The sequence below is a fragment of the Gekko japonicus genome, unplaced genomic scaffold, assembly GCF_001447785.1.
Source record: "Gekko japonicus isolate JY-2015 unplaced genomic scaffold, Gekko_japonicus_V1.1 scaffold1340, whole genome shotgun sequence".
Lineage (NCBI taxonomy): Eukaryota > Metazoa > Chordata > Lepidosauria > Squamata > Gekkonidae > Gekko > Gekko japonicus.
In genome coordinates this window covers 116,669-136,854 of record NW_015159752.1, presented here as the reverse complement: position 1 = coordinate 136,854, position 20,186 = coordinate 116,669, and the positions used below count along the sequence as shown (strand labels likewise).

At 45.2% G+C, this 20,186-nt stretch overlaps 1 protein-coding gene across 1 annotated transcript in view; it reads left to right on the top strand.

The window, feature by feature from the left end:
• Positions 1-20,186, top strand: part of CTNND2 (catenin delta 2) — a 307,472-nt gene that overhangs the window by 202,790 nt on the left and 84,496 nt on the right. The gene's annotated exons all lie outside the window — the stretch shown is intronic.

Sequence of the window (20,186 nt, the reverse complement as noted above, 5' to 3'; positions counted from 1 at the left end):
TGTTTTAGTTTCCACGCATTGTAACTAATAAAACGTCCTCTTATATATGCCTTAAAGGTGTCCCATATTATTTCCAGAGATGTATCCACGGTCGTGTTTACCTGAAAAATTCTATAATTTCTTTCTTACATTGTTGCACAAACACTGACTCTCTAAGCAAACCTGTATTTACAGACATCCTGTTTTTCTTATGTTCTTCCCTTAATGATACAGATACAGGGTTATGATCTGCAAATGTGCTTGGCATTATCTCACTTTCCACCACTTCCCTGACCATATTTGTTGACATCCATATCATGTCAGTTCTTGACCACGAATCATGACGTGGTGAGTAGTACGTGAAATCTTTTTTATTTAAGTTTCTTACCCTCCAAATATCCATTAAGTTATATTCTTCCACTATCTATACAAAGCTGCTTGGCAACGTTCCACCCGATCTATACCTTTTTCTCTTATTTTTCCTATCCATTGCTACATCCGTCACCGACTTAAAGTCTCCTAGGATATACACGTCATCTACTTCCACTGACTTTAGAACTGTTTGTACTTCTTTAAAGAATTTTTCCTGTTTTTGATTGGGCGCGTAAATATTAATTATTAACATTTTTCCCCCTTCTTACAATTGTAATGGCTACTATCCTCCCATCTTTAGAGCTAAATACGAATTCTGGATTTAATTTTCCATTTACATATATCACAACACCTCTTTTTTTTTCTTCTGCAGAAGCTACAAATAGTTCCCCCAACTTTTTGTGTTCTAGGTATTTCACATCCTCTTTTTTGATATGTGTTTCCTGCAAACAAATTATTTCTGCTTTTATTTTTTCCAATTGATGAAATGTCTTTCTTCTCTTTTGTGGACTATTTAATCCATTTATGTTTATTGATAAAATATTACAGTTTTTATAGCGTCTCACTTTCATGTTTAATGCTTCTTCCCTCTGTTTTTATATTTGAATCTAGTTAGAATTTGGTATGTAGCTTTATTAGCTTTCGATTTGTTCTTTTTTGTTGGAGTTTTTTTCTCTTTGCTCTGTTTACCTTGCACAGCCTCTTCTTCATCTTCTTCTTCCTCTTCCATTTCCTCTTCTTTCTCTTCCTTTTCTTCCTCGTCTTCTTGTGTATCTTCCTTTTGATGTCCTAGATCTTCACCATACTTTTCCAAAAAATATTCAATTTTAAAAACCGAATCCATTCTGTGTCTTTGGCCTTTAAGTGTGAAGAGCACCCCCTCTGGAATTAGCCATCTAAAGGTGATTCTATTGTCTTTTAACAGATTTATTAACGTGGTATATGGCTGCCTTCTTTCTCTAACTCTCCACGGGACATCTTTCAGAAATATTACTTCTTCTCCTTGAATTATTACTTTCATCTCATTCGCCGCTCTCAAGATTTTTTCCTTTAAATCTTTTCTGTAAAATTTTATGTGAACTTCTCTCGGTTCTTTATATTTTTTGGCAAAAGCTGGATTTCTTCTGAATATCGCCTCTATCCCATCCTCTAGTTCTTCTTTGGTTGCTACTTTTAACTTTTCCACTATGTTAGCTGTTATTTCTTCCTTGAGATTTTTGTCTATGGATTCTGCTATATTCTGACACCTTATAATCAGCGATGCTTTTTCCATCTCCAAATTTATCAAGGTGTCCTCCATTCTCTCACACTTACTTCTCAGCTCTTGTGCATCCAAATCTAGGTCTCTCACTTTTTCCTTTAATTTTCCCTGCTTGGTAGAGATATTTGTGATTTCTTGTTTGTTGTTTTGAACTTGTTGTTTAAGTTCTTCAGTTTCATTCTTAATTTGTGCCATCAACATCCATTTTTAAACTTATAGGTTTAATTTCCTTCTTTATTAATGCAGGCAAAGTATTCTCCATCGCCTGCTTCATGGCTTGCGCCACTGCTTGCGTCACACTTTCTTGTATGGTTTTGTTTATTTCCTTCATTGTGGCTTGAGGAATAGCCATATTTTTCAGCTTTAGCTGTGCACTACCTCCTAGTTGTCCTGGAGAGGAAAGAGACGTTTTCCTACTCCCACTTGTTCCTGTGGCCATATACTTGGATTTTTACCTTCTTTAACCAGTATCACTCTCTTTATCTATATTATTTATTTATTTAACTTTTTAGATAATCTTTATTTAGTTTGTTTGTTTACTTGTCCCTTTTCTTCCTTTACTGGTAGTCTTTATTATCTCTTTATCTATGTTATTTATTGGTTTTTTCTTTAATAATATTTATTTAATTTATTTAAATTGTTAATTTATTTAATTATATAATTATGTGTCATTTATTTGCTTATTTTCCCTGCCTCTTTTTTAATTTCAATTTTATTTTATTTTCCAAATATTTGTACACCTGTTTTAATTCCCCCTCTGCCTGATCCGTTCTTCTCCCCTATATTATTAACACTGCTCCTTTATGCTCCCCTCCTTTTATAATACTTGTCTCTTCCACTTCCCAATTTCAGCTTTTTAGCTTCCTTCTTCCCTCTTTCTAACAACTTCTGTTATCTTCCTTCTTCCCTTAACCTGAGTTGTTACTCAGATGCCTTTGTGTTCCTTTTTTGTCTTTCCCCTTTTATCTCCCCTTTTATCTCCCCTTTCCCCGTCTCACTTCTTTATGCCTATCTTGCTTCTCTCCGTTCTATCTTGCCAGTCCACGATCCCGCTAAGCCCTTCACTCCTCCCCCCTCTCTATTTTTCACTTTATTATTTCAGTTCCTTCCGCCCTTCCAGTCAGTCGCTTCGTTGCTTCAGCTGTCGCTTCTCGTCTCTTCCTGATGACGTCTTCCGCTCCAACTCTCCTTTTCCCTCCTCCTCTCTCCTCCGTCTCTCCGCTGATTCCACCGATGATGTCACATGGTCCTCCTCGCCCCCGCCTCTCTCCTCTGCTTTCCCCATCGCTTTCCCCTGTCGGCACGGCACGGCACTGCCCTTGTGCTGGCTTGTGGTGAGTGTGGGAGCATTCAAACCTTCCACCGCTCCTCCCAGACTTGGGCAGCAACAGACGCGTAGAGGGAGGCTTTCAGCTCACCTAGTTCAGCTGCAGGGTTTGAGAGCTCCAACGGTGCTTCTGTTCCTCAATTCTTCCTCAGTAACTCCTGATGGTCTATGAGGATTTAATGCATCAGAATCAAAATCCCAAACAATAACACGTCATGAAATCATATTAGAAGTTTCAGTTGCACTCATATGCGTCTCACTGAACCAACCTAAAAACTTTCATAAGACTATTTAAAAAAAACAAAAAACTTCATGTTGCCAATAAGGTAGACAAAGTTCAGACTTGATCTCTACAGGTGCCACACCATGGACACAGCCGTGGTTCTCAGCCGGTGGGATGTGTTGAAGTCTATAGGTGGGACACACAGCATTTTCATAACAGTTACTGGGATTTGCTCTTGTTAGTAGCCCCCTTGGACACTCAGGGTTAGTTTGTTTTTGTGTTTCTTAATGCCTCCTGCCCATCTGCAAGTGTCTTTGAAATGTCACGCCCTGCCAACCCTGCCTGCCAGGGATTATCCATTGTGCTGCTGCAGTTTTGTATGTCCTTAAAACTTAGTGTTTGTAAACATGGGGAGAATAGGCCTTCTGTTTCTATCATGGTGGGACCCAGCCTTGTTCATTGAATCATTGAAGCTGCCCCTTCAAAGGCCCTGCGATGCCTCTGCCCCATAGAGTGACTCTTGACTAACTTTTTAGAGGGAGGACTAAGCAGCATCCTTCCCTAGCTGATAAGAGATGAAAAAAGCAAGACCAGTACTTTCAATTATCATATTTTGAATGTTTCAGCAAAAGTATTTTCTGCAACTATCAAATGCTATGAAATCACAAACTTTTCATAGCATGGCCTAAACCGTCTTCAATGTTGCTGACATGGGGCATTAAATGCAGGGTATTTCAGAAGGGATTGTTCATAGACAGAAAAATTAGATGTAATTATGAGAGCTATTATCTCATAAACTTATTCCTTTGCAGGAATCTATTAATGAACATAAAAGAATGAAGGTCAAAGCAGATAAACTGAACTGTGGCAAAATGAATATTTTCAGGTTGGGCCCAAAGAACTCCAAGGAGTGCTCTGCCTGCAGAAACGTCTTCCCTGCCTCCTCCTGTCTTTGACTGTCCTTCATGCCACCTGTGGGTCAGGGGGAGCCTCAAGAACTGGGTGGGCTGCAGGTCTGGGAAGCTGCAGCTTGAGTGGAAACTCTACAAAAACAGGAAGTGCCTTCTTATAGTTGCCAGGTTCCTTCAAGACGCTGGCAGGGGGATGGGGGCACGCTCCAGGAGCCGGACATCACTTCCTGGTGACATAGGCACGTTGCTCCATGTTCTTGTGGGGGGGGGGTTCCCTACCATCTAGCTGGCCGGCAGCAGGCAGGAGCCCGCAAAACTGGGAAATCTCCTGCCCCCATCTGGGGACTGGCAACCCTAGGATTTATTCATTGACTTCATTTGTATCCTGTCTTTCTTCCCAGTGGGGGTCCAGAGCGTGACCGGCCCAAGGTCGCCCATTGAAGCTTCCAGGGCATGAGGCTGCAAAGGGGGGGTGGAAGGGACTTTCTGTAGGGGAATATAAATGCCAATCACAAAAAAGCTAAAATTATATTCCAAGACCTTGAATCAAATTATAAATATTAAAAACTGTGAATCAGATTGCATCATTTTTTGGTTACACATCAATTATTGGTTTACATACATGGTTTCCAGGTATTCTGCATTATAATAAGGGCCAGGGATTCCAGTAACAGCGGGGTGGGGGAGATATGATGGGGCATCAAGGTACTGTAGGGGAAGGAGATAGAGATGCCGAAATGCTCAGTTGTGCGGCTAGGAAGAGACACCCTTCTCTGACACTGGTATTGTGCAATGCCAGGTCTATTAATAAAAAGGCCTCTGTCCTCCAGAATTATATGTTGGAATGAAATGTAGACCTGGCATGCATGACTGAGACCTGGGTGAGAGAGGGTGAGACTGTTGCCCTCAACCAACTTACTCCCCCAGGCTTCTCAGTCTTTTGCCAGTCCTGGACTAATGGGCAGGGGTTAGCACAGCTCATTCAGGAGGTCTTCTCTTTCAGGGCACTCCCCATGACAAAAATTGCTGGCAATGAATGTGTTGGCCTAGGATGGGAAGCCGAGGAGAGTTTGGCTATCTGGCTGGAGTACCAAACTGCCTAACGCACCAGCAGATGCCTGGCCTACTGGAGACTGTATCTGGCTGGGCATTGGAGTACCCCAGGCTTTTAGTCCTGGGAGACTTCAATGTCCATACTGATGATCTGGCTTCCTCTCGCACAGAAGAGGAGGAGGAGGAGGAGGAGGAGATTGGATTTATATCCCGTCCTTCACTCAGAGTCTCAGAGCAGCTTACAAACTCCCCTCCCCTCCCCTCCCCACAACAGACACCCTTTCAGACATCACTTTGCCCTGAAGGCCCATCTGAGCAACCTAAACCCTCCTTGTTTAGGCAGTGAGTGGATTTATGCTTGCCCGCAGAGTCAAATGGACCCTAGCAGATTCCAGGTAGTTCTGCAGGACCCAGTGCCCCCTGGTGTTTCACTAGATGAGCTTTTGGAGAGTTGGCATAGCCAACTCTCTGGTTCCATCGACCAAATCACTCCCCATTGCTGTCAGACTCTTGGACAAAATTACTCTCAACAACACTAACTGAAGGTGATTTTTCAATTGAAGCGTAAAGATGGTCCAAGCTAAGAACATTATTGAGTCAGAACTAAGATTCTGGCACGAAAACCCCAAATTATACCTGGTTCAAACGTAGTCCCCTCCAATCACACTGACCATTCATTCCCATCTAACCCGCGCAGCTCTAATCCCCCCCTGTAAATTTCCATTTGTTATCTCAGCTAGGGCAGCAAACAGAGACAGACAAAGGCCATCTGGCCGACATCCCTGGGAAAGGGTGGTATCTTCAGAAGTTATATGAGATGCATTGCCCTACAATAAAGCCATTCTCACTCGTATACATTCCTCGCTTGGAATTTCCCCAAATTACATGACGAACAAGACAGCAAATTGATAGGTGCCCTCTCCACCCTTGTACCATAGAATCATAGAGTTGGAAGGAACCTCTAGGGTCATCTAGTCCAACCCCCTGCACGATGCAGGAAATTCACAAATACTTCCCCCCTCACACCTCCTGTTCAATGCCCAGAAGATGGCAAAATAAATCCCTCCAGGATGGCAAAAAAAATCCTCCAAAACTGGCCTGGAGAAAATAGCTTCCTGACCCCAAAGTGACGATCACCAACAACAACCAAAGAGTGTAGGTATACAAGGGAACACAGTGTAGGTATACAAGGGAACAGTAATCAGTGTGAAAAAGACGCTAACACTAGTTCAATAATAACCAAAGTATTGATACAAATGCAAGCATATAAGCACAATCAAGTCCAATCTTAAAGTAGAAAAGTTTCCTCTTGAGGTGAAGATGTATGAAGAATAGTATATGAAGAATCTGGATATTAAGAACTCCGTTTCGAAGAACTTCCTCAGTAACTAAACATGAAAGAGATTACATAATGACAATAATGACACATACAGTGTAAGGTAAAATGATTACAGCAGTAACAATATATGTGTAAATACTTGAAACAATATATCTTCAAATCGGTTTTATGCATTCTTGTGAGTTACAGCAAAAACATCTCCTATATTAAAACATGTAAGTCAAGTACCATAAGTATAAACATAATATAAACTGAAGTATAAAAGAATAATGATGACAAGAAGTAGCATGAAACTGACATAAATGGGCAGTTGTTAACAACACATCTCAGGAAAAGCTCAAGGCTTCACATCACACCAGGGGTCATTTCGTAGAAAAAGAGGTGCAGGAGCTCATTAGACTAAAAAGTTAACGTCGTTAACAGTATGATAGTTGTCTATAAAATGCTGCGCTAAAGGAGAGTTTAGTTGGTGTTGTCCAATACGTGATTTGTGTTCTATGATGCGTGTGTGCACAGAACATGCGGACATACCCACATAATAATGTTTACATGAACATCTGATCAGGTAAATGACTCGTTTAGATGAACAACAGGAAAAAAAACTTCAAGTCATGTTGAAAATTAATTTCTGGTAAATAAATACTCTTAGTTTGCCATGCCCAAGGGACATATGGAACATCTGCCACAAGAGAAGTGTCCCACTGTCGTGCCAGTGATTTTCTGAGGTGAACATAAATCAGCATGAACCGAAGTATTGCGAAGGCTGGTTGTCGTGCGAAAACCTATAAATGGTTTTTGTTGGCAACCTGGAACGTTCTTGAGAATATGCCATTGTTTAAAGATAATGTGCTTGATGGAATTGGCCAAAGTAATCTAGAGCACAGTATACATTTTATTTTTGTGGATTATTCTGTTCCCTGATTTTAAAGAGATCCCTTCGTACTGCATTACATGCTCTTAAAGAGGCATTAGCAATTAAAGGGGCCAGGTAGCCTCGAGCTAAAAACTGCTTAGAGAATTTCCTAGCTTCTTTCTCATAGTGTTGCGACAGAGTTGAGTTCCGTTTGATTCTTAAATACTGCCCATAAAGTAGATTATTCCTCAGATGTCTAGCATGATGGGATTTTAAATGTAAATGTGAATTTTTGTCTGTAGTTTTGGTGTAAGGTTTAACAGCCAGCCTCCCTAAATCTGTTACAAACACAGAAGTGTCCAAAATAATTCTGGGGCAACAGAGAGCAACTCTGCACCATCCTCTATACGACAGCCCTTCAAGTAGAGCCTTGCGCTCAACTGATCAGCTTCTTCTGGTGGTCCCTGGCCCAAAGGATGTCCGGCTATAGCCCAGCCTGGTGGGACAAGGAGCTCCCATTCTGAGATCAGGGCCCTGCAGGGTCTGCTACAATTCCGCAGGGCCTGCAAGACGGATCTATTCCGCCGAGCTTCCAGTCGAGGCAGCAGGTGTCCAAATTCCCATTCTTGGCCTCTCCTGCTGACACCCTTGGCCTAGTGGCCAATACTGCCCAGAAGGTTTACATCCGAGTTGGTTCGCGGGGGGGGGGGGGAGCCACTGGCTCGTTGTTTGTTTTAGCGGAGTTTTGGGGGGATCCCGAGCTCCACTGGTGCAGGAGACTTGATTTGGGGGCCCCACTTGAGGCAACCAGTGGGTATCTTGGATCGTCCCAGAAGCAAGTACCGAAGCAGCGTAGTGAAGGCAGCCATCACTGCACCAGCTGTGAATGCCCCGAAAGAGAGATATTTTGAGCCTCATCCATAACATCGATGATGATTTCCACAGTAAGCAACATTGAGGAAACTGACATTTTTTTTGATTAAGCCCCCTTTAAATTAAGCCCCCTTTAAATTCCTTTCGCCACGAAGCAGCCGGGAAGATTTACTGACAGAAGCCTGTTCTAAATACCCCTTGGGGCAAAGCGAATCTATTTGTCTGAGCTTCAATAGAAGGATTACAAAGTGTTTTTTCGGGAATAGAGGGAAAGAAAGAAACATTTAGAGTTGAATCTGCTGTTTTTCTGGCAGCTTTTGTTGACGTCACGCTATACCGCTGAGAACGGAGCAGTTTGTGGTTTCTAAAGCTACCAAGCACTGGAACTGTATTGAAGGATTCTTGGTTGTCTTGTTCCATTTTAATTCATACTGGAGTACAGCATGTATTTCTATCATGTGCAAGGCAACAGCTATTATTTCTTCATTATTCTTTGTTCATATACATTTGTTGTATCAGATGCTCCAGGCTCATTTAGGCACAGTGGGAAGCCATGATTTATTTTAATTCACTTCGGTTAGTGGGATTGTCTGAATACAGGCCAGACCACTAATTAGAGTTCTTTTGCTGTTGTTCAGTCACACAGTCGAGCCCGACTCTTTGCGACCCCATGGACCACATCACGCCAGGCCCTCCTGTCCTCCATCGTCCTCCAGAGTTTGCTCAACTTCATGTTCTTTACAGTCCATCAAATCATTATCTGAAGCCATGATCTGAAGTTGATTTATTGAACACAGTTAGTCTTAACTATTATTTCATGCAATGTGTAAATGCAAACATCCCAGCTAAATCTTGGTTTAATTCTTTTTTTTCCCCTAGTGATGCTTGAGTCAGGCTTAAAGTGAAACCGTGGTTTATTTCAGCTCTGGTTAGTTTTGTGAAACCAGAATGCAGCTCTCAGACAATCAGTCAGATCTCGGTTTGCCTCAACAGTCGCTGGATTCATGGCACTTCCTCTGAAACCTGCCATGGTGTTGCTGAAAAAACAAGCCAGGATTAAGCTAGGATGTAATCACGAGGCCATAGTTAAGAATAACTGTGCTTTAAAAAAATCCTGGCTCTTAGATCTTGGCTTGATGGACTCTAATGAACCACAGTCAGTGAAAGGCCCAGCGTGTTAAGACTGCCCTGCCCACGGACCTCTGGGAATGAAAATCAACTCTTCTTTTCAAAAGAGATTTGTGAGACAGTACTGTGGGGAGCTGCTATTTAGAATGGAGACAGTGATTTCTTTTGTTAAAATCCCACTGGACCTAAAGCAACTCTTTAATCGTGGCCTAGATCTTTAAGGTTCCTCCCTAAAATAGGGGAAACTATGAAGTTGGGTCCCTCCCCCCCCCACTTTGTTCTTTGAGAGCTGATAGAGATCCCCAACAAATCAGGTTCTCCTCTTCGATGGGCGGCTTTTTTCCATGTACTAATTTATTCCTTGCGTCAGGCAGTGGAGCTTGGATAGGTTTTGATCAAACTACACTGGCAGACTTTTAAATGAAAGAAAAAAGAAGGTAGAGTGTAGTTTGTTCAAGATGCTTGTCTTCAAAATACATCTAATGAAAAGGAATAAACAAAAGAAAGGAAGTTCATGGCTCAGATGTCAGAGACAAAACTTCCCAATGGCTTTTTAGGAGACAGATGTTCCATTTGCTCCACAGTACAGTGTGAGCTCCCGTCTCTGGCCACTAATCCTAACCCTGCCAACCTAGCAGTTCAAAAGTAAGAAATTGCAAGTAGATAAATAGGTACCACTTCAATGGGAAGGTAACAGCATTCTGTGTGCCTCTGCATTTAGTCATGCCAGCCACATGACCACTAGGGTTGCCAAGTTCTTACCGCAATCCAGCGGAGGACACATGCTCCCCAGGCGGAACATTTCTCCTTGTAATGCACCATGCCATTGCCAGGAAATGACACTGGGCAACGCTCTGGCAATGGGGCTGAAAACTCGATGGTACCATCGAGTTTCTGGCCCCAATGTCAGAGCGTCGCCCAGTGTCACTTCCTGGCGACGGCATGGTGTGGCACGTCTGTTGTCCCCGCAGGAATGATCCTGTGAAGACGTCTTCATCCCCTGCCGAATCACGGTAAGTACTTGGGAAGCCTGATGACCACGGAGCAGTCTTCGGACAGCACTGGCTCTTTGGCTTGGAAACGGAGATGAGCCAGTATTTGACTGGCTTTCGAGCAAGGGAAACCTTTACCTTTACTAGAGTCTGTTAGCATATTCAGCTGCAAATCATCAAGTTGGTGTGATATACAAGCAGGTATCATATAGAGTTACCAACCTTGAGGTGGGGCATGGAGCACTCCCAGAATTACAACTAGTCTCTAGACTACAGAGATCACTTTCCCTAGAAAAAATGGCCACTTCCAAAGGTGGACTCTCTGGTACAGCAGAGACTCTAGAACAGGGGTGGCCAAACTTGCTTAACATAAGAGCCACATAGAATAAACATCAGATGTTTGAGAGCCGCAAGACATAAACACAAATATTACAAGTTTTTATTGAAAGATATGCAAATTTGCTTTTTACTAACATTAAATGAGACTGCCAAAAATAAAACAAAAGGGGTAAAAACAAGTATTGATAATGATATTTATTTCTTTGCTAATGATATTTATTTGTCTCAGAGAGAGAAAGAGAGAGAGAGGTGGAAAGAAAGAATGAAAGAGGTAGACAGAAAGAGAGAGAGAAACAAAGAAAGCAAATAGATGGGGGGAGGGAGAGGGAAAGAAGGAAAAGAGAGAAAGGAAGGAAGGGAGAAAGACAAAGAAAGATGGAAAGAAAGAAAATGAAAAGAAAACAAATAGATGCGGAGAAGGGGGGAGAGGTGGGGGAAAAGCAACTATAATTTTAAATGTGTCTTCTAACCCCCCACGCCCCCACGTTGGCTGGTTTCTCACAGCCAGGTGGGGGGGGGCTTTGAGAACACATTTAAAGTTAAAGTTGCTTTCTTTCTCTGCTCTTCCCTCCCCCATCTCAACCAAGAGAGAAAGGAAGGAAGGGAGAAAGACAAAGAAAGATGGAAAGAAAGAAAATGAAAAGAAAACAAATAGATGCGGAGAAGGGGGGAGAGGTGGGGGAAAAGCAACTATAATTTTAAATGTGTCTTCTAACCCCCCACGCCCCCACGTTGGCTGGTTTCTCACAGCCAGGTGGGGGGGGGCTTTGAGAACACATTTAAAGTTAAAGTTGCTTTCTTTCTCTGCTCTTCCCTCCCCCATCTCAACCCTACCCAAGGAGGGGCACACTGGCTGGGGAAGGGAAGACCAGTTGGGGAGGCACGCCTCCCCTTCGCTTCCCCAGCCGCCCTGCCGGAAGCCACACAATAGGTGTGAAAGAGCCGCATGCGGCTCCCAAGCCACAGTTTGGCCACCCCTGCTCTGGAAGAAACTGAAGTCCTAGAGCGACATCACATCTCCAGCCAAGCTCCCTCTCTTCCCCAAATGTTGACTTCCATGGGGACTACGGGCCCCCAAACCTCCAGGAATTTCCCAAGCCAGACTTCGCTGCTTTAGTATGAGGCAGCTTTTAGAAATGCCTGCTTCCTCTTAGAGAAGTATTTCATCAGAGTATTTTTCCTCAGCTATCTAGATCTTCCCATTTTCCTTTATTTCTGGGGGAGTGAGAATTCCCACCTAGTAAAATTATAGCTCAGGGGTTTTAGAGCGATCCTTCTGGTTGTTGTTTTTGCCTCCTTCACATAAGCTGAAGAGAGTAATAAAAGGCAGCCTTCGCCTTTCTCGCAGCTGCATTGATCACTCTTTGCACACATCACAGCTATTGAGTAAGCATATCAGTAATTCTTTGGCCTAACACTTTTCATCATTAATAGCAAGCAATTGAAAGTACAAAACAGTTTCAGCCTTGTAACCCACAGCCATTGATAAAAATTTATTTGAATGTGTGGAAATCCAGTTTTGAATAACTGAGTCCTTTCTCGTTATGGAAGTTTGAATTAATTAGCTCTTACAAGAAAGATGAAGAGGCTTTGAAACTATCCTTTCATCATCATGGCCTCTGTGCAGTCCCAGATTGGGACCTTGTGTGCACAGGCCGGCCACATAAGAGACTCCCAGAGCCTTCTGGCAGACGAGGAGCACCCCTCCTCCTCTCTCTCCAGCACTTTCCCACCAAAATGATCACGTGACCAGGAGGAAGGGCACGATTCCCTCCGTATTCTTTTTTCCACTGCAAAGAGAGGGTCTCCGTGGCTGTTTTGTGTTTTTTACTCACCTCATTCTTGATGCTGAGGAGAATTATTTCTCTCAAAGAGTTTTAGTGAAGAATAAACTGTATATAAAGAAAAACATGTTTCTGGACTGCCACCTGGTCGTTATGTCTAAAAAAGGGGCCTTCTCTGGATTATGTTGGCTCTGGCTTTAAAATGGTGTTGATAGACATCCATCCGCCTAAGGATCCACACGACAGAGCTGCTTGCCCTTTCTGCCACCGATTCACCCTGAAGGTGTGGTTTGACAGAGGTGAATTCGAAAGGGCTCTTTTCCAAAGGCTCTGGCCCCGCGCCAGCCTGAGTGAAGGCAGCTTTCCCCCTCTCCTGGGCTGTGTCAGCTCCCGGGGTGGGGGTGGGGGTGTCATCTGACAGCCTCAGGCTCAGAGTGGCTTTCCCCCCTAAGGCTTTGGCTGCCCGCCCGCCTGCCCGAAGGGACTTCCTTCCCCTTCCTGGCTGCTCTCAGTCCTGAGTGGGAAAGCCGGGAGGACTTCACAAGGGCTGTTACCCACAAGCCTGCATAAAGGTACCCCTCTCCTTCCCAGCTGCCTTGATTCCCAGGTGAGAGGCCTGGAGCTGTGGCTGCCCTTAGCCCCAAGGCCAAACCCCGGGAAGGCATACCTGAACAGAGCCTTGCCCCCCCAGCCTTATTGTTGCTCTTTGTGGAAGGTGTCGTGTAGCGGGAGGAGAGTATGCCTTAGGGCTGTTTGGACCTCTTCACCCCCTGTAGTTCTGGATATAGACCAAGATGGGTCACCATGTTAGTCTGTCTGTAGCAGTAGAAAAGGGCTAGAGTCCAGGAGCACCTGAAAGACTCACAAAACCTGTGGTGGGGCTTTCACGAGTCACTGCTTTCTCCTTCAGATACAGCTAGAATGTGAGTCCATCTGTCCTACATATTGGAAAGTGGAGTGATTTCAGGTGGCATTAGCAGGCAAATGACAACAGCAGTTATGACCGAGTTAGGTGTGATATGCAGAGAAGCAGTAGGTGTGGAAAAATCGGCATTGGTAATGAGACAGGACTATTCAGTCCCAGTGAATGCATTGCCTTGATCTTCAGTTTGGAGAGCCAGTTTGGTGTAGTGGTTAAGTGCGCGGACTTTAATCTGGGAGAACCGGGTTTGATTCCCCACTCCTTCACTTGCACCTGATGGATGGCCTTGGGCAAGCCGTAGCTCTGATAAGAGCTCTCCTTGAAAAAAGAGCCATTTCTGTCAGAGCTCCCTCAGCCCCACCCACCTCACAGGGGGGTCTGTGGTGGGGAGGGGGGAGGGAAAGGGGTTTGTAAGCCGCTCTGGGACTCCCTTAGGCAGTGAAGGGTGGGGTAGAAATCCAATCTCTTCCAATCTCTTCCTCTTCTTCTCTTCTTCATTATCAGTTTGCAATTCAGCAGCCTCTCTTTCTAATCTCCCTTTGAAATTCCTTTGTAAGAGAACTGATGTCCCCCACCATTTTTTTGAATGTTGTGGTTTCTGATGTCAGACTTATGTCCGGAGCCAGTTTGGTGTAGTGGTTAGGAGCATGGTCTCTAATCTGGGAGAACCAGGCTTGATTCCCCACTCCTCCATATGCAGCTGCTGGCGTGACCTTGGGTCAGTCATAAGTTCTTCCAGAGTTGTTCTCTCAAGAGCAGTTCTCAAAAGAGCTCTCTCAGCTCCACCTACTTCACAAGGTGTCTGTTGTAAATTGTGGGGATTGTAAGCAGCTCTGAGATTCCTTGGGGTAGTGAAGTGTGGGGTATAAATACAATCTGTTCTTCTCCCTTCTTAATTCTTTGTCAAAGGGTCTGGTCTGTTTGTCCAATGTAGAGGTTAGAAGGGCATTCCTGACACGTGATGGCAAAAATCGCTTTACAAAATGAGCAGGAGTATGAACCTGAGATGGTATGGCTGATGTCGCTAGGTCCACTGATGGCGTTGCTAGGAGCTATATGAGAGCAAAGTTGGAATCTTAGTTTGTTGCAGAGTCCATGTTACTGTTAAGTAGTTTATCATTGCAGGTGAGTTTTGGAGAGTTGCTGAAGTGGGTAGAGTTTCCTGTTGCTGTTGTTTGTTGTATTCTAAGACAAGCTAGTTATGCTTAAGGCCTGCTGAGCTTCATTTTACCGCTGTCACTCTACTGGGACTTCCTTGGTTCCAAGGTCAGAACCGATTCTCCAACCCTAGTTCTAAAGGCTGACACAATAGCCTTGGTCCAACACCATGTTGCAGTCTCTCAGCAGTGAAAGCCCAAATTTGCTATTTGCATAAAAACTCCAATCACCACCCTCGGCAAAACAGAGGCATAATCAAAACATTAGTAGACCGTGCAAGATGGATATGTGAACCGCACTTTCTCAACGACGAACTGAATAATCCAAACCAAGCTCTTCAAGCAAATGGCTACTCCAAGAATGAAATCAGAAGAGCAGTTAAAGCAAAGGTAAAACAAACAACTGAGGAAAAACAGTCTCCCACAGGAAAAGTATATATCAAAGGAATCACTGATCAGATGGGAAAACTTATGAAAAAACACAACCTACAAACAGTATTCAGACCCACCAGAAAAATACAACAGATGCTACGGTCGGCAAAAGACAGAAGAGACCCCCTCACTTCGGCAGGAGTATACCGCATACCATGCAGTTGTGGACAAATTTACATCGGGACCACACAGCGTAGCATTCGGACAAGAATAAAAGAACATGAAAGACACTGCAGACTTGGCCAAATTGAAAAATCAGCAGTGGCTGAACATAGCCTAACTCAAACAAGGACACAGTATTTTGTTCCAAGACACTGAAAGGTTGGACAACACTTTCAATTACCATGTCAGATTACAGAGGGAAGCCATTGAAATTCACAAACATAAACATAATTTCAACAGGAAAGAAAAGAGTTTAAAAATAAATAGGACATGGCTTCCTGTCCTGAAAAACACAAAAGGCTTTACATCAGACAATAGCACTACAGATAAGATTAGAATTTCAACAGCCTCCTCAGGAAGCAGGAAACCTCCTCAGGAAACAAAAGAACCTCCTCAGGAAAGCTCCCCCATTAGCATGTCCATAGCCTGGGGAACTCCTACAAGACAATGACTCAGCCCTCCCCACCTTCTGCCTACCATTTTCTTCTCACCTTGACACAGAGAGTATTCCATCTTTCTGTGTTTATACCTCTGAGGATGCCAGTCACAGTTACTGGTGAAACGTCAGGTTCTACAATGCCAAGACCACGGCCACACATCCCGGAAAATCTACAGCACCTAAAGCCCAAATGGCTTTCAGCAAAGATGCTGTTCCAAGCAGAGGGAAGGCTTGCTGTTGCAATATGGGGCTGCCAGGCGGCGGGGCGATGCTGGGAAGACAAAATTCCTGGCACCCAGGGGGGACCCCTGCATTCAGATTCTAATGTAGTTCTTCGCTGCAGCCACTAGGGGCATATGGAAGGCAGAGCAGCGTAAACAGCAGTAGCTCTGCTTAGTGTACCTTTATATGAAGTTTATTACAAAGAGGCAGACACTTATATATCCTGCTAAACTCATCAGTCAAGCCAGCACGGGAGCAAGACCAGCCGGCACAGCTCTCGGCTACCACTGTCATTGTCAGGCTGCAGCCTCATAACAAGGTTGTTGTTTCCAAGAGTCTGTTTCCCTCTTCCTTTCCTTCCACCCAGCTCCACAGTTTTGCCTGCTCAGTCAAAGCTTTCCTGTTAGCATGTTGTAGAAAATAAAACAACTTTTTAATCTTAATTTCTATTCCTCTTTTTCACGCTTTTCTCCATTTTGCTCTCGTGATATGTCTTCATTTCGCTCTCTCCCTTTCTAAACCCCCACCCCCCATTTCTCAGTTTTGGTCTCAACTCCTGATCCTTATTCTGTTTGTCAACTTAGGCATCGTTAATAGCAGTGTAGCAGCAAACCCTTGTAACAGAAGCAGGGGGTAATATCCCCCCATGTTGATGAAACTAGTAAAAGGATACTTCACCCCCACTTTTATATGCGTGATAATGGAATGTTAATCTTAGTGATTACACATGTGGAACAGAAGTTAGAACTTCTCTCCCTTAATTAGATATAATTATATATTCAACACTATTCAGGCATTGGGTTCTTGTTGGTCTAATATCCCTTTGTAAAGGCCACTTGGCTACTGTAAACATTAAAAGGTAAAGGTTCCCTTGCTCGAAAGCCAGTCGAGTCCGACTCTAGGGAGTGGCGGTGCTCATCTCCGTTTCAAAGCCGAAGAGCCAGCGCTGTCCGAAGACGTTTCCATGGTCATGTGGCCGGCAGGACTAAACACCGAAACGCACAGAACGCTGTTGCCTTCCCACCGAAGTGGTACCTATTTATCTACTTGCAATTTCTTGCTTTCGAACTGCTAGGTTGGCAGGAGCTGGAACTAGAGACGGGGGCTCACTCGCATAGCCCTCCTTTTGACTCTGAGCCTTTGGAAGTCAGTGCCATCTCAGATGCCTCCCCTATGGAGTGGGGACCCTGCTGTGAGCACGTGTCTCCCACTAGGTCTGGGTCTTCTGCAGAATCCGTCTTTCATACCACTGATTTCACCAAGACCACTAGAAGTATCTTACTATTCTTTAAAAGAGAAAGTGCAAATGCTCCACATTGTCATGGAATCATGCAGTTATGTTTTCCTCAGCTAACGGGGGCCGACTCCCAGAGAGTCTCATCGGCCTTGCTGCGCAGTGGGACTCCCTTTTCCTTTTCGCTCCTTTTCTGACAGGGCCCCCTTGTCACTGGCTAATGCTCAAAATTAGGGGTCATTTGGGGCCGGAGCGAGCCGCAGCACCACTCCGGCAGCCCAGGAGCAGAGGCACAAATGGCGGTGGCGGCAAGCCCCCCCAGCTCCCCCCCCCCCCCCCCCCCCCCCCTTCCCCCCGCCCCCCCCCTGTGCTCCTTTCCTCCGCAGCGGCAGCATGATCTTTCCATTGTATTCTATGGCCCCATAGAATATAATGGGAAGATCACACCACCACTGCAGCGTGACTCCAGAGGGAAGGGGTTTGAACTTTAAACCCCCTTCTCTCTTCACTTCCCCCCCCAGCCCACCTTGGCAGACCGGCTGGGGAAGGGGAGGTTAGGCTTTTGAAGATGCCTCCCCCCCCCTTTTGCTTCCCCTTCTGACATCACTTCCGGTGATGTCGGGTGTGGTATATGCTAATGCGCTATTATGCTAATAGCCTGTTAGCTATGCTAATGAGCCCCTGCAGCTCTTTTTCTACGAAATGACCCCTGCTCATTATCCCTTGGCAAGGTAATCTGTTTTGATATCTGCAAGCTGCCCAAGGTCCATTTATGGGGCATACTGCCCATCCTCTCCTTAGCCACATCAGGCCTGCTTTCCTTGTTATGGTGCAGGTCCACGGACAGCTCTTTGGTAGCTTTGATCAGCTCCTTTCCTGCATTGCAGCAGAAGTCTCAGGTGCCCTTCCAAGTGGCAATGAGGGCAGGGTGTGTTCTGGCCGGTGCCCCCTCCTCCGTCCATATGGAGCTGCACAGGGTTTGGGAGTCCGATGCCCTGGCCGGGATCCCCTGTGAGAGATCGCCTCTCAGTCCTCCTGTCTCGTAACACACTGTCCGTACACTGTGTCTGACACCAGACGTCTGTGTGCACTCCGCTCGTTCCCTGAACGTGACGTGGGGGTGGGGGTTGTCTGCTCGGCACATAATGCTGCTTCGTATTGGCCTTTCAGGCACCAAGGAGGACTGGTCAGCATCTTCATACAATCTACCCCTGTAGATTGGTAGAGGCTACCACACTCTGTCTTGAGTGTATAACTGCTCAATGCCACTTTATATATGCCAGCTCTCTCGCTCTCGCTCTCTCTCGCTCTCTACCAGAGTGCTGTTTTTCTTTAACATTCCTGAATGTACTTCAGTTGGGACACTGGTACGGAGCTCCCCTCTCCTTCATAAAGCAGTTCTGGGTGAACGTCAATATGGGATGCTAAAGAGCTGTTGGGAAGGTGGTCCTCCAGTGGTCTCTTCCTCCGAGAGCTTCACATCCACCTGCCTTCACTCAGTGAACTTGCTCATCTGTGGGACTGCACAGAAGCCACGATGGTAAAAACAGGGTTGCACTTCCTGTCGGGCTCCCTCTGCATTTTACAGCTCGCCTGCCATTGAGAGAGGAGGTTCCTCTCTCTTCGATGTGCCAGAGGCTTGTCACCTTAGTGGGGCTTCTCAAATGTCTGTTATTCTGTTTTCCTTGCTATGTAGAAGCTACGTGTCTATGGGGGTGGGCGGGCAACTGTTAGTTCTGGCGGGAGGTACGTGCTTAGTGGGGGGGGTAGTTGACTGTTACTTCTGGTGGGCACATACCGTGAGGTGATTGGGTCCTGCTCTTTAGTGCTTTTATTTGAACACAATATATCAACAACCTTGGTGCGTTCATCTTCAGTCCTAACAATAGCTTGTGTCCAGTATGGTAACTCTCGATCTCTCAATAAAGTTAGCTTTCTTCGAAGTGACTGGTGTTGAGAACCAGGAACCTGGCACTTACCTGCAACTGTTGCCCACTGAGTGGTCTTTCTGTGCGGACACACCCATCCCTCTCTCCTGCCCCACTGTGGACTCCCTGGAGCCTTGGTTGCTTGGGGTCTCCACCAGCAGCATGGAGCGAACAGAGGGCACAGCGCCCTCCCTCCTGGCCACATGACGGTTTTGTCAGGAAAGCGCCAGAGGGAGGAGGGGTGCCCCTGGACTACTAGAGAGCCTTGGAAGTCTTTTCTGCGGCTGTCCTGCACACGCGAGGTCCCAATGTGTGCCTGCACAGAAGGCCGTTCAGTCACCGGTAAGTGCAGCCCTGATTCTCCCTTTCACAGAAACTAAATGGCTGCCGAGGTTCTGGATTGCGTGTATTTCTTTGTTTCATTTATGTCCTACTTCTCTTCCCAGTAGGAACAAATGCATCTTACAACCACATTCCCCACTCCTCCATTTCAGGTTAAGCTAAGAGTGTGTAACTGGCCCAAGGTCACCCAGCAGGTCAGACTCGGGCTGGTTCATGGCTTTCCTGATGTGCATTGTGCTTTATGGCCTCCATCTGGTTTCTGTTCCTCTGCTTATCGATGCCCTCGCTGCCATGTCATTCCTGCAGGGTGGGGGAAGGTGTGAACGCCCGGACGTGCGAATGGGGGAGTAGACTAGCTGCTTGCCTTGTAACTTCTTTCCCCATAACAAGCGCACCTCAGGGAAAGACTTTCGCAGCAGGCTAACTGATCTATCTGTTAGGGCTGGGGTTAGAATAGCCAGCAAAGGGGTGTGTGTGAATGTTGATTGACTGGAATTTGGGGTTTGGCTATACCTTGAGATTATTTCGCTTTGTGCCTTAGTCTTAGCAAGGATCTTATCCTTGCAACTTCCAAATCTCTTTCCAATAAAATTCTCTTCAACTAATTGTGGTATGAGAGTGGATTGCCTGGGAACCTGGCACTTCCACAGCAGAGTGGGGATTCGTCTTCTCTCCCCCACCCCATGTCTACTTCCACGTGTTTGGGGCTTCCTGCACAATAGAGAGCTGGCCTCTATGAGGACTGGGTTTATGAGATCAAACCCTGATTGTTTATTTCAGTTACCTTCTAGCTATCAAAAGTGATCCTATCATTTTATTTTCTTCCCATTGCCTCTGCTTACAGCCAGTTTGGTGTAGTGGTTAAGTGCACGGACTCTAATCTGGGAGAACCGGGTTTGATTCCCCACTCCTCC